Source organism: Falco biarmicus, chromosome 2 (genome assembly GCF_023638135.1).
Source record: "Falco biarmicus isolate bFalBia1 chromosome 2, bFalBia1.pri, whole genome shotgun sequence".
NCBI classification, from domain to species: domain Eukaryota; kingdom Metazoa; phylum Chordata; class Aves; order Falconiformes; family Falconidae; genus Falco; species Falco biarmicus.
Genome location: NC_079289.1, coordinates 119,085,668 through 119,099,578, shown reverse-complemented (window position 1 = coordinate 119,099,578; position 13,911 = coordinate 119,085,668). Strand labels below are relative to the sequence as shown.

The following is a 13,911-nucleotide window of genomic DNA, read 5'->3' as shown; positions in this document are numbered from 1 at the left end:
TGCTGCAGTCAAGATTCAGGGGTCATGCTTCTGGGAGCAGCATCGAACATCACGTGTGACACGGTGGGAGGTGGCCCAGAGCTGCTGGGAAAGGCAAGTGTGACAAGACTGAAATCAGCACAGAATCATTAAAAATAATGCAGTCTGATCTGAGGTTTTCTATTCATTTCAGTTATTTAGCAAATTCAATGGTTCTCAAACTCCCTGAAGGCCCAGTGTGCCCGTAGGTCATCAGTCTCCCGCAGACCCAGGCAAGCACCAATGCTTTTCAAGTGGCACAGACTCGTGGTTTCAGAGCTGCTTACATCCATGCAGTCCACACTGCTTAGGTGCTTTTTCAAGCTAAGGCACCGTTAAATCTATGCAGTACAAAAGTGGAACATAAACAAGCCCTGTCCCTGATGTCCACACCAACAATGTTCACGTTATGGTAGGCGAGCATAGTGGAACTGGTCCAAAACACCCGCTAAGGGTGGGATAATGCCACGCAGACCCCAGGGACACCATGCAACCACCAAGTCACCCCAGATTTGATGTTAAACTGGTGCACTCGGTGCTTTGGCTCAATTCCTCTCCTCCTGGCTCCGTTGGTTTGGAGGAGTTGTGTGTGATGTTGGATCAGTTGCTGTGGTGACCCCCCCCCGTCAGCTGCACGGGGAGGGGTGACAGTGGTGCATGTGCGTTCATTTTCTTCTGGTATTTAATAACCTGGCAGCTCTGGGCCAGGTGTGCCCCAAACACAGCCCTGAAGGGGACCTAGGGGGTTCTCCCTTGGACAGCTTCCAGCCACGCATGCGCCGGGGACTGACGGCGCATGTGCATGGGGATAGATGGAGAGACGACATCTAGTTGTACGTAAAATGCCTGGGATTTTGATACAGAGTCAGCGGCTCAGCTGCCTTGCTCTAGTCCATTGCAGTAAATTACTTACTAATGAGTCATTCAAAAATTACTTATCCACGGCTGACCTCATCACGCTGCTTCGCCTTGCCAGGGAGCGGGGAGGGAGAGGGACCTCGGGGAGAGCTGCCTTGGCTCAGGCACCTGTCTGAGCTGCCAGAGCAGTGTCACTCACCCGTGGGTGCGAAGGACAGCGAGTGCGGGTGAAAGTCCAGCCGCCACACACCTCAGCGGGGTGCCACACGTCCCAGCTTTTCAGTGCAAGCCGTGCTGCAGAAAGGGGAAGCCAAACCCATCTCCGTGCCGTGCTGAAACCGAGGGCAAACACTGGCCGGTGGCAAAACCCCTGGTGCTGAGTGCCTCGGGTGGCATGGGCTGAGCCAGAGCAGCGGTGGTAGCATCTCTGCTAGGACCATGTCACTGTGGGGTCCTCAGCTCCACCTTTGGGCGCTCTGCACCCACGTGGCATCAGTGGGCGTGGGGGTATCAAGCACTGCTGAGGCAAAAATGCAGAAGTTTCCGAAACGGCTGCTTTTCCTGCAGCCAGTCTGTTGCTGTGCAGAGGAAATGTTATTTCTGACTAACTGCTTTATGGTTTCCTTATGCTGCTTCTGTGGAAAGTTTTTATTGGAGCAAGTATTTGCAATTCTGGCACTGTGTGAGGATGGCAGGGCTGGCGGCGGGAACACGATGTGTAACACCACCACTAACCAGCACCGGTGCATCATTTATGGTTTTTTAACATCCTATTAAAAATATCCCAAGGCTGTAAAGGCCTGGCCACCATGGCGTGCCACATCCTGAGGCTGAGGGACTGCGGGGCTCAGGCACATGATGGTGATGGTCACAGCTATGGGTGACAAGACGTTGCCAACAGAATCCTGTACGCCACGGCTGCCTCCCCAGCCTCGGCCAGAACTGCTGCGCTGGCCCAGTGCTGCAGCAAGTTTGGGGCCAGCTGGGCTGAAGCCGATGTAGGGGGACACCAGGGAGATGGCCAGCCCGGTGGTGCAAATCTTGCTTGCGGCATGGTGGGGGAGGGGATGCTGCCGAGCCTCGTGTGGCCGGCTGCAAGGGGAAGGCACCCCGACTCGTGCGCTGGGGAAGCTGTTCCACCGGGGGTTTGCCAGGCAGGCAGAAAGGCGGGAGGGGAAGCAAACGCTGGTGGGAACTAAGGGAAGGAGTTGAGGCTGAAGCCACCCAAAACACTCACAAGGAGGGGAGGAACTTGCTGTACTGAAAAAACGTTGGTTGTGGAGCTTGAACGATGCCCAAGCACCACAGGAGGCAGGCATGGGTCAACGCTCTGGGGGACCTCCACCTCCACGCGACGCTCTTACGGCACGAGCCGTCTGCAGGGAACTGAAGAGCAGTTGTTTGCAACAGCCCAGGAAGCCAAACCCATTTCTATTTCAACTTTAATCCACATTTCTAACCCAGCTTGAAAATCTGTCGGCAGACATAGTATTTGGTGGTGCTGAAGCTGGGTGAGGCACACAGCTTAATGCCAGCAGGAGCTCCTGGAGGGAGGGTGAGCAAGCCCGGGAGAGGCCACCCCACTTTGTTCTTCACATAATTGATCCTTAAACAGGAGAAGAAAGAAATTGTCTAACTATAAAAGAGAGATCATTCACTGAAGTATTTGTCTAAAACAGATGGCTCTGGTGACTCATAAAATACTCCCCCCTGCTACAAGCTGGCTGAAAAGCAACTGTGGATTGCCATTTAGAAAAAATGACACATCATGGTGATGAACCTATCTAGGAAAAATAGAGGGAAAAAAGAGCACTCACGGGTCCCATTTAAAAGATAAAAAAGGTTTATCTGGACCAGTTCTGCAGCCTAGCACCAGCTTGGGGGTGCACGTGGGCAAGGATGGGGTGTGGGACACGTCAGGAACCAGTTAGTTACTGGTTGTTTTTCAGGATGAATTATATCACTCACAAACTCCCAGGGCACAGGGATTTTCACAAAGACCTTCAGCTTTTTGGGTTTGGTCACTTTGTGGCATCATTGGGTTCTCCTTCATTTGGGAGAAATTATAGGAAATGGCTGGTTTTGCCACAGTTTTTATGCCTTAAGTCCCCTTTTCTACCCTTCCAAATTCACCAAATTCTTTCCTTGTGTTGCTTTTGGCTCCTGGCCAGCCCCAAGCATGTGCTTCTTCCTTTCCACTGGCTACCTTCAGAAATATCTGCTGCTCTGCCCTCTCCTGCGACTTGACATTTTCACTCCTCTTAGAAAAGCCGACACTGTTCTTCAGCATTCACGTTGTGCTGGAAACCTTCAGAACCTGCGCACCTTCCTTGTGGCTGACCGAACGTCGCATAGCTGTTGCAATATTAGACTTTGACTTGAATAAAATACAACTTACATCTGCAGATACACTTTTAATTCAGCAGTTTTGACTCATTTGTTGCCCTTCATAGTGTACTTTTACAGTTAATGGGGCTACAGCTGGGGGCAGGCGGTGGTGCAGGTGCTTGTCCCTTGCCAAGTGAGCCAGCACCACACGGCTGCTGCACGCATCCCACCCGGGCATCCCTCCCTGGGCTCACACCAAGGGGCAGGGAAAATAAAGGCCACATCTGCTGCCGGTGGGGTGATGCCACCTCGTGCCTCCCCACCTGCAAGCCCCTGATGGCTGGAAGCCTGGCTGATGCTCTGGACCCTGCTGGAGGAGGTCTTTCTACCTTTCCATGATGGCCAAGGAAAGCTCCGTGTGTGGCTTGCTGTAGGTAGGAGCGCTCCTTAGGGGGGCGAACCATAGTTTTGGCCCTTAAAATAGCTCTTTGGGCTGTTGAGTTTGCTTGCTTGGTTTCTGCCGAAGGTTTCCCTTCAGGACTGTGCATTAGGAGTTTCTCAGCCTTTGACTGAGTGGACAGAAGAATTAGGCTTTTAAGAAAGACCATTCAGAAAGCCTGCAAGTTATTGAAGTGAAGCGAATGTACACTGGAAAAGATCTGATTAACCATCTCCTTCCTTGTTTTCCAAGCTGATGTACCATCGCTGGTTGCAGAATAAGGCTACTCTTGCCTGTGTTGACAGAGTATGGTGCATTCATCACTCCTGTGTGGTGGAACCTATGTACTATACACATACATGTATTTATGTACATATGTACGTGCACGTGTCTAGTAACTTACCTTATACACTACAGTTCAATGGTGAAAGTCCCTTTCACTCCTTTTACCAGGGCAACTACTGGCTGCCATACAGAAAACGAGGAATGAGCACTGGGCTCCTTGTGTCTGCAACTGGGGCCACGCCGCTGCCATGGCATTGCTAAGGAAAAATCAAACGGAAAAGCAGCTTTGAACCGTCCCAGCTCATGGCTGGGCTGGCAGAGGGCAGCCACGGCGTGTGCTCGGCTGTATCACCCTTGAGCTTACACACCTCATGTTTTGGCGTGTTATGCTGCTGGGTATGGGAAAAATAAGCTTTTAGTGATATTTTTTAATTTGTCGGTAGCACACCAGCAGGCAAACAGCCACCAGTATCCCCTGCCCCTCGGAACGAAGGCCGAGGTTTCCCTCGGGCCGTGGCCCTTGCTAGGCTGGGAGAGCCAGGTGTGCTGCCAAAGGCCGTGGTGGACCTCGGTCTTACCTGGTTCGTGCTGGTTGGGCTGAAACGGTACCTATAAGCCCTCAACATCATTTTTCTCTTGTCTAAAAACCCAAAAGACATACTTCAAGGAAGATGTTTCCTTTGCTAACCCTTCCACCCCCCCTCCCAGCCCTGAAATCACCGCTTGGCAATGTCATGAGGTCTCAGAGCAGTTTAAGGATTGATGCATTTGTTAAAACAGCCTGTCCAAAACCAGTTTTCTTTGCTTTAATAAGTTCAGAGGTTAAAACACACCAGAACTTTTAATCAGGTATTTTTAAACTGCTTATTTTAATCAGCTGCATTTAAATTTTGGCTCTATTTTTCTGCTTCCCTGAAGAAAAGATGGCATTTCAAAAGCTCAGGGCTTCAGTTCAAGTGATTCACCCTGCTGCAGATACCATCTGAATCAAAACAAAGCACGCATCGAACCACCACACTCGCTAAAGGAGAATTAAGCCACTAAAAACATTTTTTTTAATTGGCCTTTATGAATAATCAAGACATATTTCCCCAATTGCTCTCTTTTAGCTTTGCTTTAGGAGATATAATCCCCTGCCTAAGACAACCCCAGCCAGTCTGAAATCCTCAAGGACAAAGAGGAGGCAGCGGCTGCACTTTCTGCAACGCACGGACCAGTCATTAAAATGTAATGCTGGCCATCCTCCTCTTTGGCACACGACATACACATGATTTCGGAGGTATTCTCAGGGAACAATAGTGTTTTGCTTCTCTTTTTGTGCATCCTGCAGGCTGTTCCCCAAAAAAGAGGAGCTGCTACCAAGCATCATCCTCATGACCCTCGTGATCCAGGCCGTTGTTTGGCCTCATGCATGAGTCCTCAGCCATCTTCCAGTCCAACGCACACCTTGCCCATCCCAGGAATCACAAGGCGGTTGGTTTTTTCCTTTTCCATTTTCGGAGCCTCCGCTGTGCCCTTTCTCACCCACTTGTCCCCAGCCGTAGCGTCTGTCCCGCCCTGACAGGAGGTTTTGCCTGCAGGTCCAGCTCTCAGAATAGCAGCGTTCATCCTCCCAGTCTGATTACCATTTTTACAGATCTCTCTGATCTCCTGCAGGCTGAGATGATAAAGCGACGGGGCAGTAGTGTGGCTTTTGCGAAATGGCAAAGTGGGTGCGCGCAGCCCCGAGCCCTGTGTCACTGGCGGGTGCGCACCTGAGTGTCTGCGCTGAGTGGCAGGCTGGCGTCTGCAAGTGCGCAGCAGCCGGGACAGGATGGCTTTTCTTGGAAAAACCAGCAGAGACTGTGACACCAGGAACCCAGCCATTAAGGCAGGCACCAGAAGCAAAAAGACTGGTGATGAAATTAAATTAATAATTCACATATTAAATTAAATAATTAAATAAACTATGTTAATAATCTATTAAATGAAAGAATTAAATTACAATAAATTAAATTATTGAATGAAATTAAATTAGGAAATTAAATTAAATTAAATTAAATTGAGTGGCCGTTCCCCTTTGGGGGCGTTCAGCTAGTGGCCATCCCTGATGGTGGTGATCACCTGGCCTGGCCTTGTTCTTCCAAAAGGTCCAAAAAACCTGCATCTCAGCTATGAACATCAAAGCCAAACTTACCAGGGTGATCCAGTCCCATCCCAAGACAAGTGAAGGATCTTGCCTTGTGGATGCTTTTTCTCTTGTTCTGGCTGCTGAGGGAGCCTGGGTTAGGGGCTGACGTGCGGTTGCTCAGCCGCCAGGTGACCACTGTGGGATGAAGGAGAAGCCCTCTCCCCCCACCAGATGTAAGCTGGAGGAAGAGTGAGGACCGTGTGAAATGCAAATGGGGATCGCTCTAGGCATCACACATGCAAGTGACATCAGGAACAGTCAGAAACTGTGTGGTTAAAATTTAGGAAGAGGTTAAATATTCACACTACACTCAGTCTTGCCAACCAGTTTTCCTTTTGCAGGTAAGAGCCACAAATAAGCCAGGGGAAATACAAAGAGCATGCAATTCCCATTATCACAAGCCTTGAGTTTTCAAAAACACCAGAGATTGGAATTAAAAAGAGAGAGAAAAAAAGGTGCAGATTATTTTAGTTTGCAGATTTTGCAGCATTCTATTTACCCAGCCATGGCCAGGGGGGCTGCAGACCTGCAGCTGTTACCGTTGCTGTGGGAAGACTGGGATTCCTGTGTGCTGGTTTTGCCTGGGGTGGAGTTGATTTCCTTCACAGCAGCTGCGTGGGGCTGTGTTCTAGGTCGGTGACCCGGTGTGGGTAAGTCAGGGATGTTCCCATCGCTGCTGGCAGCGCCTGCACGGAGCCAAGGGCTGTTCTGCCTCCCCCCAGCAGCGAGCCGGCCGGGGGGCACAAGGGGCTGGGGGGCACGGCCGGGACAGCTGCCCCCCGCTGCCCAAGGGGATATCCCAGACCATGTAACACCACGCTCCGCACATAAAGCTGGGCAAGCAGGAGGGGGGACACGCTGGGAGCGATGGCGTTTGCCTTCCCCAGCCCCGTCCCGCGTGCTGAGCCCTGCTGCCCTGGGGGGGCTGAGCCCCTGCCTGCCGTGGCAGGGGGAAGGGATTCCTCGGGTGGCTCTGCTTGGGCACGCCGCTTTGCCTTTGCCCGTTGAACTGTCCTTATCCCAGCCCACGAGTTTTCTCATTTACCCTTCCCATTCTCTCCCCATCCCACTGGGGGGGAGCGAGCGGCTGGGGGGGCTGAGCTGCTGGTTGGGGCTCACCCCCAGCACCACGCGCACTCAGAATCAGCACGTCCTCAGTGTATCTGCTGGGAGAGCCAGCAGCATGGATTTCTGCGAGCCTCCTCGCTGACTCTCCAACACTCAACCACTTCATCAATCAGACAGGTTAATTTTTTTAAAAGTTGGACAAATATTTAAAATCTGCTTCCCTGAGATTTTTCCCTGCTTCACTGATCTCACAAGCGGCTGCGGAGGAAATAACAAATGAAGACATATTGTCTCATTTTTGTCCTCACTTTGAGTACTTAATATTCTGCAAGAACGGCAGTTCCTGATTATTTTTAAAGAGCTTCACTGGTGCCACCTTCCCCGCCCTGGCCTCGCCGTCCCTTGTGTCCAGCCGCTGTGTGCCTGGCAGCAGCCCTGAGCAGCACCAGGATGAGGGTGCAGCAGGGACCCAAGGTCTCCCCAGGGCATCCTTCCCACCACATGCTGGTGCTGGTGCTGGTGCTGTGCCGGCTCAGCAAGCCCATGGAGCTGCCGTGCGTGCTTCCAGCACTGTGCGTGGCAGCAGCTCCCCACTGAGAGGGCTGGGAAGGAACCACTGCGGTGGGATTTTGGGTTTGTTGCCTTGGTTGCTCTTTCTGAGCTCTTACAACATAGATACTAGCACCGGCCAAAGGTAGCTTTCAGATCGTCTGGTTGGTCTGTCCGTCCCAGTGCACAGCCAGCTTTTTTCCTCCCTGCTGCAGGTCTGGGGAAGTGGTTATTGCCCCTTCCATCCCTTGTGTTGTCATGCCTTGCTGAAGACTTTTTTTTTTTTTTTCCTATTAAATAACCTGGTAGTTCCAACCCTTCCTCTGAGGCCATGTTTTTCTAGACTTAGGGTCAGTTTTCCCCCTGGGCTCCCCTGGATCCCCTCCAACAGGGCCACAGTTGCAGAAATCCCCTGGAGCCCTGCCACCCCCAAGCTGAAGAGAGGAACGAGAAGCCTCTCCCAGGCCACCCTCTCCTTCCTCCAGCCCCAGGCGATGCGTTTCTCAACCACAGCTCTAGGCGATGCAGCCAGCTTGTGACTCAGTCGAACTCTTCAAGTGCTAGAGACACGTCTCTCTTCGCATCGCCTGGATTTCGGTGTGCATCCTCGTGCTGCAGCACATCCCTTTCTCTCTCTCCCTGCCATGCCCTCGGCTGTAGCTACGGATGGTCATGGCCACGTGCTGGCCCTTCTGCCTCCAGCCCATGGAAGCTGGCTGCGTGTCAACCATCTCCTCCTCCTGACCGGGAACACGGAGAAAATCCTTACAAGGTCGTGTATCTACATCAACACCCACAGACAGGCAGGTGGAAGCTCAGGTTAAACAATTTACCAGCTTCCAAGTTATTTATTTTATATCAATGTTCTGTTGTGTTGCTCTAAGAGCAGCTTTTGACTTGGTCTGAGTTCTTTATTCATTACTTGTGGCTTCTCTCTCTCTCTCACCTACGGACCGCACAATTCCTTTGGGACTCAAAAGCACCGACAGGTCCCAAAATGGGAACAGGCTTCTAGCACTGGAAGGCACTGCCGGTTCCCCGGCAGACAGCCTGCGTTCCTTACCATAGCCCTCAAGCATCAAGCAGGCTCAAGCCTAAAAGAAGTTATGGGGTTTTATTTTCCTTTATTCACCTTTACAATAACATGAAAATAACCTTTTGCTTTTGTTGGCACAGGCAGTTAGTTTCTTTGTGGGCAGTTTCAGTTTGCTCATGCAGCGCCAAGGGGCAGGCCTGCTATTAAATAAAAGCAAACGAGACCTTGCACTTGTGCCATGTTGTCAGAGCATGGGATGCTTCAACCCACGTCTCAGAGGCTGCACCTCCAGAACCCAGCCGGCTTGGCTGAGAACAGGGAGCGGCTCCATGCTGGAAGCGTTTGCCATGTGAGCAGCCTACGGACCCCAGGGCTCCAGCAGCAGCTGCCCTGAGGGAGGGGTATAAGTGATGGGACAAAATTTAAGCCAGGAACTTGATCCGCCAGCCACCTTTCGGGGGGTCACGAGTGTGTGCACGGGCCCAAGAGCGGGTGCACACACATACACAGCTATTTTAGGCTAGAATACATGGAAATTTACTAAGGAGTAACTCTGTAGTAATGGGAAGATGGATCACCTCTTTTAGCCAAGTGTTTTGCACGGCACAGCTGTTGGAGTGAGTTTGGGATTCCAGACTAAGCAGCCTGAGAAGGAGCACTGGTCTCCTACCACCTGCAAGATACGGTGGTGGTACCTGCAATGCAGCTGTCTTCTTCCCCTACCTCTCCTGCTGTCCTTGTTTATATATTTTGGGTGACCTGATGAGCTAAAAGGTCACTTAGATATAATCAGGCCATGGGAGGCACCATCCAGTGCTATAACAGCAGTAGGTTATTAGTGCTGCACTCCATCCCCGCATGCCGCTTTGGTGGCAACACTCAGCCTGGCTCTCGCCTTTAGTCCTTCACTGGCAAAGCTGCTTTATCTCCCTTTGGGGTCACCTTTACACCTTCAGGAGCCCAGTCAGTAACAGGTCATCTCAGAGGCTGGCGGTGTTCTCTCCAGACATCCAGCTACTTGAAGACACAGACCTCAAGGGCTTTTCCGAATGTCATTGGTTCCTCTCTGGCACTGAGGGAACTTTGGTACCTAGGGATGCTCAGACTCCAATGAGATATGACCGTCACCTACAGGCATGGCTTTAAACATCTTTCCATTGGCAAAGCTACTCTTTATTTGGTTCCTTTTCACATCTGCAAGAGCACCATGTTCAGGAATGGTATGCTGAACGCATGCCTACAACAGCATGTACATTGGCTTTATTAAAAAATAAAATTTAGCCACAGGATGACCAGCCTGAGTTACACAAAAATCCAAAAAATAACTGCTTGAGGTTTTTTGTGTGGATCATTCAGATCCCATCAAAGCAGAATGCATAGCAGCTCCTGGTAGAAACTGTACTGAGACCAGGAAATACTTCAGCAAAAAGTTCCCAGGTCTTCAAATTGGTACAAACATCTTTCTAGGGCTGTGCTTTCAGAGCTGGCAATTTCAACACTCTCCTTTTGTCCTGTAGGCTTAACACGTCTGTAGTGCTACGGGATCCAAGCAAAGCGCAAGCCTTGCCATGGCCTGCATCTCTGTCACAGCATCACTCCCTGGGCCTGCATCTCGCATCTCACTCGCAGCATCACTCCCTGGGGAGGAGGTTGGGGATGGGGCGGGGACGGACACCACTTCTCAAATGAAGAAATTTGTACTGAGGTGCCACTCTGAGATGTTGGGATGCTTTGGAACAAAACATTCCACCTCCTCAGGAAGGCTTGAAACCAACCTGAGCTGCCCTGGGGATGGCAAACAACAGGGGCAAGTACCAAAGTAAGACAAGCTGCCCCCGGTGCCCAGCTGTCCCGCTGGGGCACGGCCAGGGAGGGCGAAGGCGTGTGAGCGGCGCAGCGCTGTGCGAAATGCAAGGGAAGACCTAGCCCGTGCTTTGGTAAACTGTCCCAATTACAGCAGCTCTGTGGTGATGTGACCCGTCCCCAGCCCCCAACAAGCCTGACATGGGACAGATGTAGCTGAAGCCTCCCCCACCTCCCCCCTTTCGCTCTCTTCTCCAGGCCCTGTGATCCCCCGGCGCTTTCTCGTTGCTGCTCACGTTGGGGCAGATCTTGGCCTGGCAGATCCTGCTATGTACCAAGGAGGTTGTTTTGTTCAGGCTTCCCAGCCTGAGGCTGCGATGTGCATTAAGAGCAGGTTCAGGCACGGAGCAGCCCCTCACCACGTGCATGTGGTGCAGAGAGTGTTTTCATACTGTTCGTAAATAAATGAGCAGTGTCTTGTGCCTTTTGGCACATAGCTCCTCGCGTGTGCTGCTTGTTTTGCTTTAGCATCTCTTCCCTCCTGGCTTTCTGACATGCATCGTGCTATGAATTCACCAGCAGAGCCTGTGGAGAGCTCACACTGTCTCCAACGAGGCACATGTGGTTCATTTAGCTAGCCCTGGGGGATGGGAACCGCCTTCTCCCCCGTCGTCTTCACCATGACTGGCACAGTCATGACGTATCTGATCATACATTAATCATACTTCCTTACTGATGCTGTAACCAGCTTCATTTCACGCTCAGTATGACATTTAAAGCTGTTTATGCTTTGGTGCTCTCACTGTAAATGCCAAAAGCAGCCTCATGGTCCAGAATTATTTGGCGATTTATTTTTTTTATTCCTTGATTGCCCGTTGCTGTTTGGTTTATATCATTCACTGGAAAGCTAGTAAAGGAGATAAAAAGGGTAGCATAAAGGACAGGTTAAAAGGGCTATGGTAGTCTCAAGGCATCACCTTTACTAAATAAACACAGCTGTAAGGGCGGCAGGGTGACACATCTACAAGGCAAATCCTGCACCCTGCTCCAAACCATGGGCTCTGCTGCGCATCCACCCCTACTCATCCTCACCCTCAAAATCCCATCCTCATCCCTCAAAGCCAGGCTGGGGCTCCCTTCCTCACCTCGTGCAAGCACTCGGGTAGGAGATGATGAGCCGTATGTCGACCTCTCCCGCAGCCTGAGAGAGGACCAGCCCCGCTGTGGAGGCAGCGGAAGGGGCACTGGGGGCATCAAACCAGGAGGGGGAAGGCAGCAGGGACCCAGCGCCCCCCACTCAATCTTGTTCTGTTGGGCTGAAGTTCTCCAGTGACTGCAGTAGCAGGCGCAAGAGCAGATAAGGGGTGCCACAGAGAAAAAGCAGTTGCCACCCTCCTCTCTTTTTTTATCCACATTTCTTTACGTCATTAAACAGCAGTATCACAGCACTGTTCAGCTTTCTCAGCCTATCAAAAAATAACTTGTTTTTTCCTACCTACGTACAAAAGTAAGGGAAGAGGAAACAGGAAAGACATTTTAGGTTCCTACTGTTGTACCTGCTTATCTGTTTCTATGCCAGCCAAAACCTCAGAAACTTCCTAGAATAGAAACTGCCTCGCTCTGCCAAAGCCTGACGTACTTGATGCAACATTCCCATTCTTCACTCCAGCTGTGTTTCTGAAAACATGCTTTATAATTGCAGTGCAGGGTACACAGGCATTTGTTTCCACGCTGGCCTCTGTTATTTATATCATTTTATTACAATCATTAAATTCTCAGTGTTTCTTTGTGTAGGACAGATCAAAGCTTCCAAGTTCTGCCTAGGCTGACTCCCAGTACCTGCAGAGCTCCGTACACCACACAGCACCTTTACTTCCACTTCATGTTTAATACCGCGACTTTTCTCTTTCCCACAGAGCTCAGCTTGTAAGAGATGTCAGAGAATCCTAAATCACCTTTTGCTTCAGTGAAACTCTATCTTGACGGGTTATGCTCAAACTTAAATGAAATTAATTGTAATGGATAGACCTTAGAGAATCCTACCCTCCTCACTGTTGTCTTTGAACTTTTCATTTGTTTGTGCTTGGATGAACCGTCCGGGCAACAGCACAGTGAATTTCTGCTGGAGGTTTTTTGCATATATCTGATTTATGAAAGAATACTGCTTTCTTACACAGCAAAAAAACCCCCAAAATCCAAATGTCCAAAATACAGCCAAATGCTTTCTCTGAAAGCAACTCCTGCTGCACTTACAGAGGACAAAAAGGAAAGTTAAATGAATGAAAGCTAATAAAACTACCATCAAGCTGACCCTAAGGTAGAACTTCTGAAAAATATTGTCATCCTTCATTTTTTCACCAGTCTGGTAATCATTCTAAGTTTAACCTGCAGCCACCTATTGCGCAATCTTAAAAGAAAGGGGAGAAAAAGAAAAAAAGAAAAAAAAAAAAAAAAGACAAACCAGCTAGAGCAATCAGTTTCAAAATCTTTCATTATCTGCAAGTACCTAAACTGTGAATGACAGGTGAAATTCGGTACTTTACACATTACTTTCCAATTCAAGTAGACGGCATGCCAGACCTTCCTGGGCACCAGTTAGTTACTCTGCCCAAGGGACATCACCGAGGGCTGGAGGCAGCACGCTGAGCACACTGACTTCACGTGACAACTGCACGTCCCTGCTCAGTTGGTTGGTCACATACAGAAGCCAGCGCTATATAAACAGTCTTACAACTCCTGAAGGGCCCTGAAGTGTCACTATTAAGAGTCAAGCTGGAGAAATTACTCACTCTTCTAAAATCTGTGGTTCCTAAGCTCTTTAAAATACTCCTCCCACCAAATGCGTACACGTACATCATGACAGAGTCTCTCTCCCCTTCATTGCACCCACTCTCCAGCCCAGCAATTTCAAAAGCCACCCTTCTGTAGTCTTCGCAAGCAAGCAAAAAACCAGAAGGAAACCAGGACTTGTTTCAGCACTGCAGCTCTCCTCCCCCAAAGCAGATGATCCTCGTCTCCCTGCTATTTACATTTGTATATTGGAATCTCTTGCTAATTCATCTGTCCACTGAACTGTAACGTGGTTCTGCCCTTTCCTTGTACCTTATGAGCACTCCTTCCCCGTACCCACGGCCGGCTGCAGCAGCAAAGGGTGCCTGGAGAGCTGACCCTCGGTGCTGACACAGGGGTGCCGGCAGCGCCAGCGAGGCGCGCGGGTCCGGAGCACCTACCGGGCCATGCCGCAGCCGTGCCGGATTTCTGCAGCAGGCACAGGAGGCAACCGAGAAGGCAAGAAGAGCCAGTCCAGCTCGTGCACTTTTTTCATCGTCCTGCAGAACAGGAAGCAAGGTGTGCTTC

The 13,911-nt window shown here is 50.5% G+C and overlaps 1 long non-coding RNA gene across 1 annotated transcript; it reads left to right on the top strand.

Annotated features, from left to right (window-relative positions):
* The first annotated feature begins 288 nt into the window (after positions 1-288).
* Positions 289-5,895, top strand: LOC130144037 (uncharacterized). The gene is made up of 2 exons (XR_008819996.1): positions 289-918; positions 5,585-5,895. It is a non-coding gene; the product is annotated as an uncharacterized LOC130144037 (long non-coding RNA).
* Positions 5,896-13,911: the final 8,016 nt, after the last annotated feature.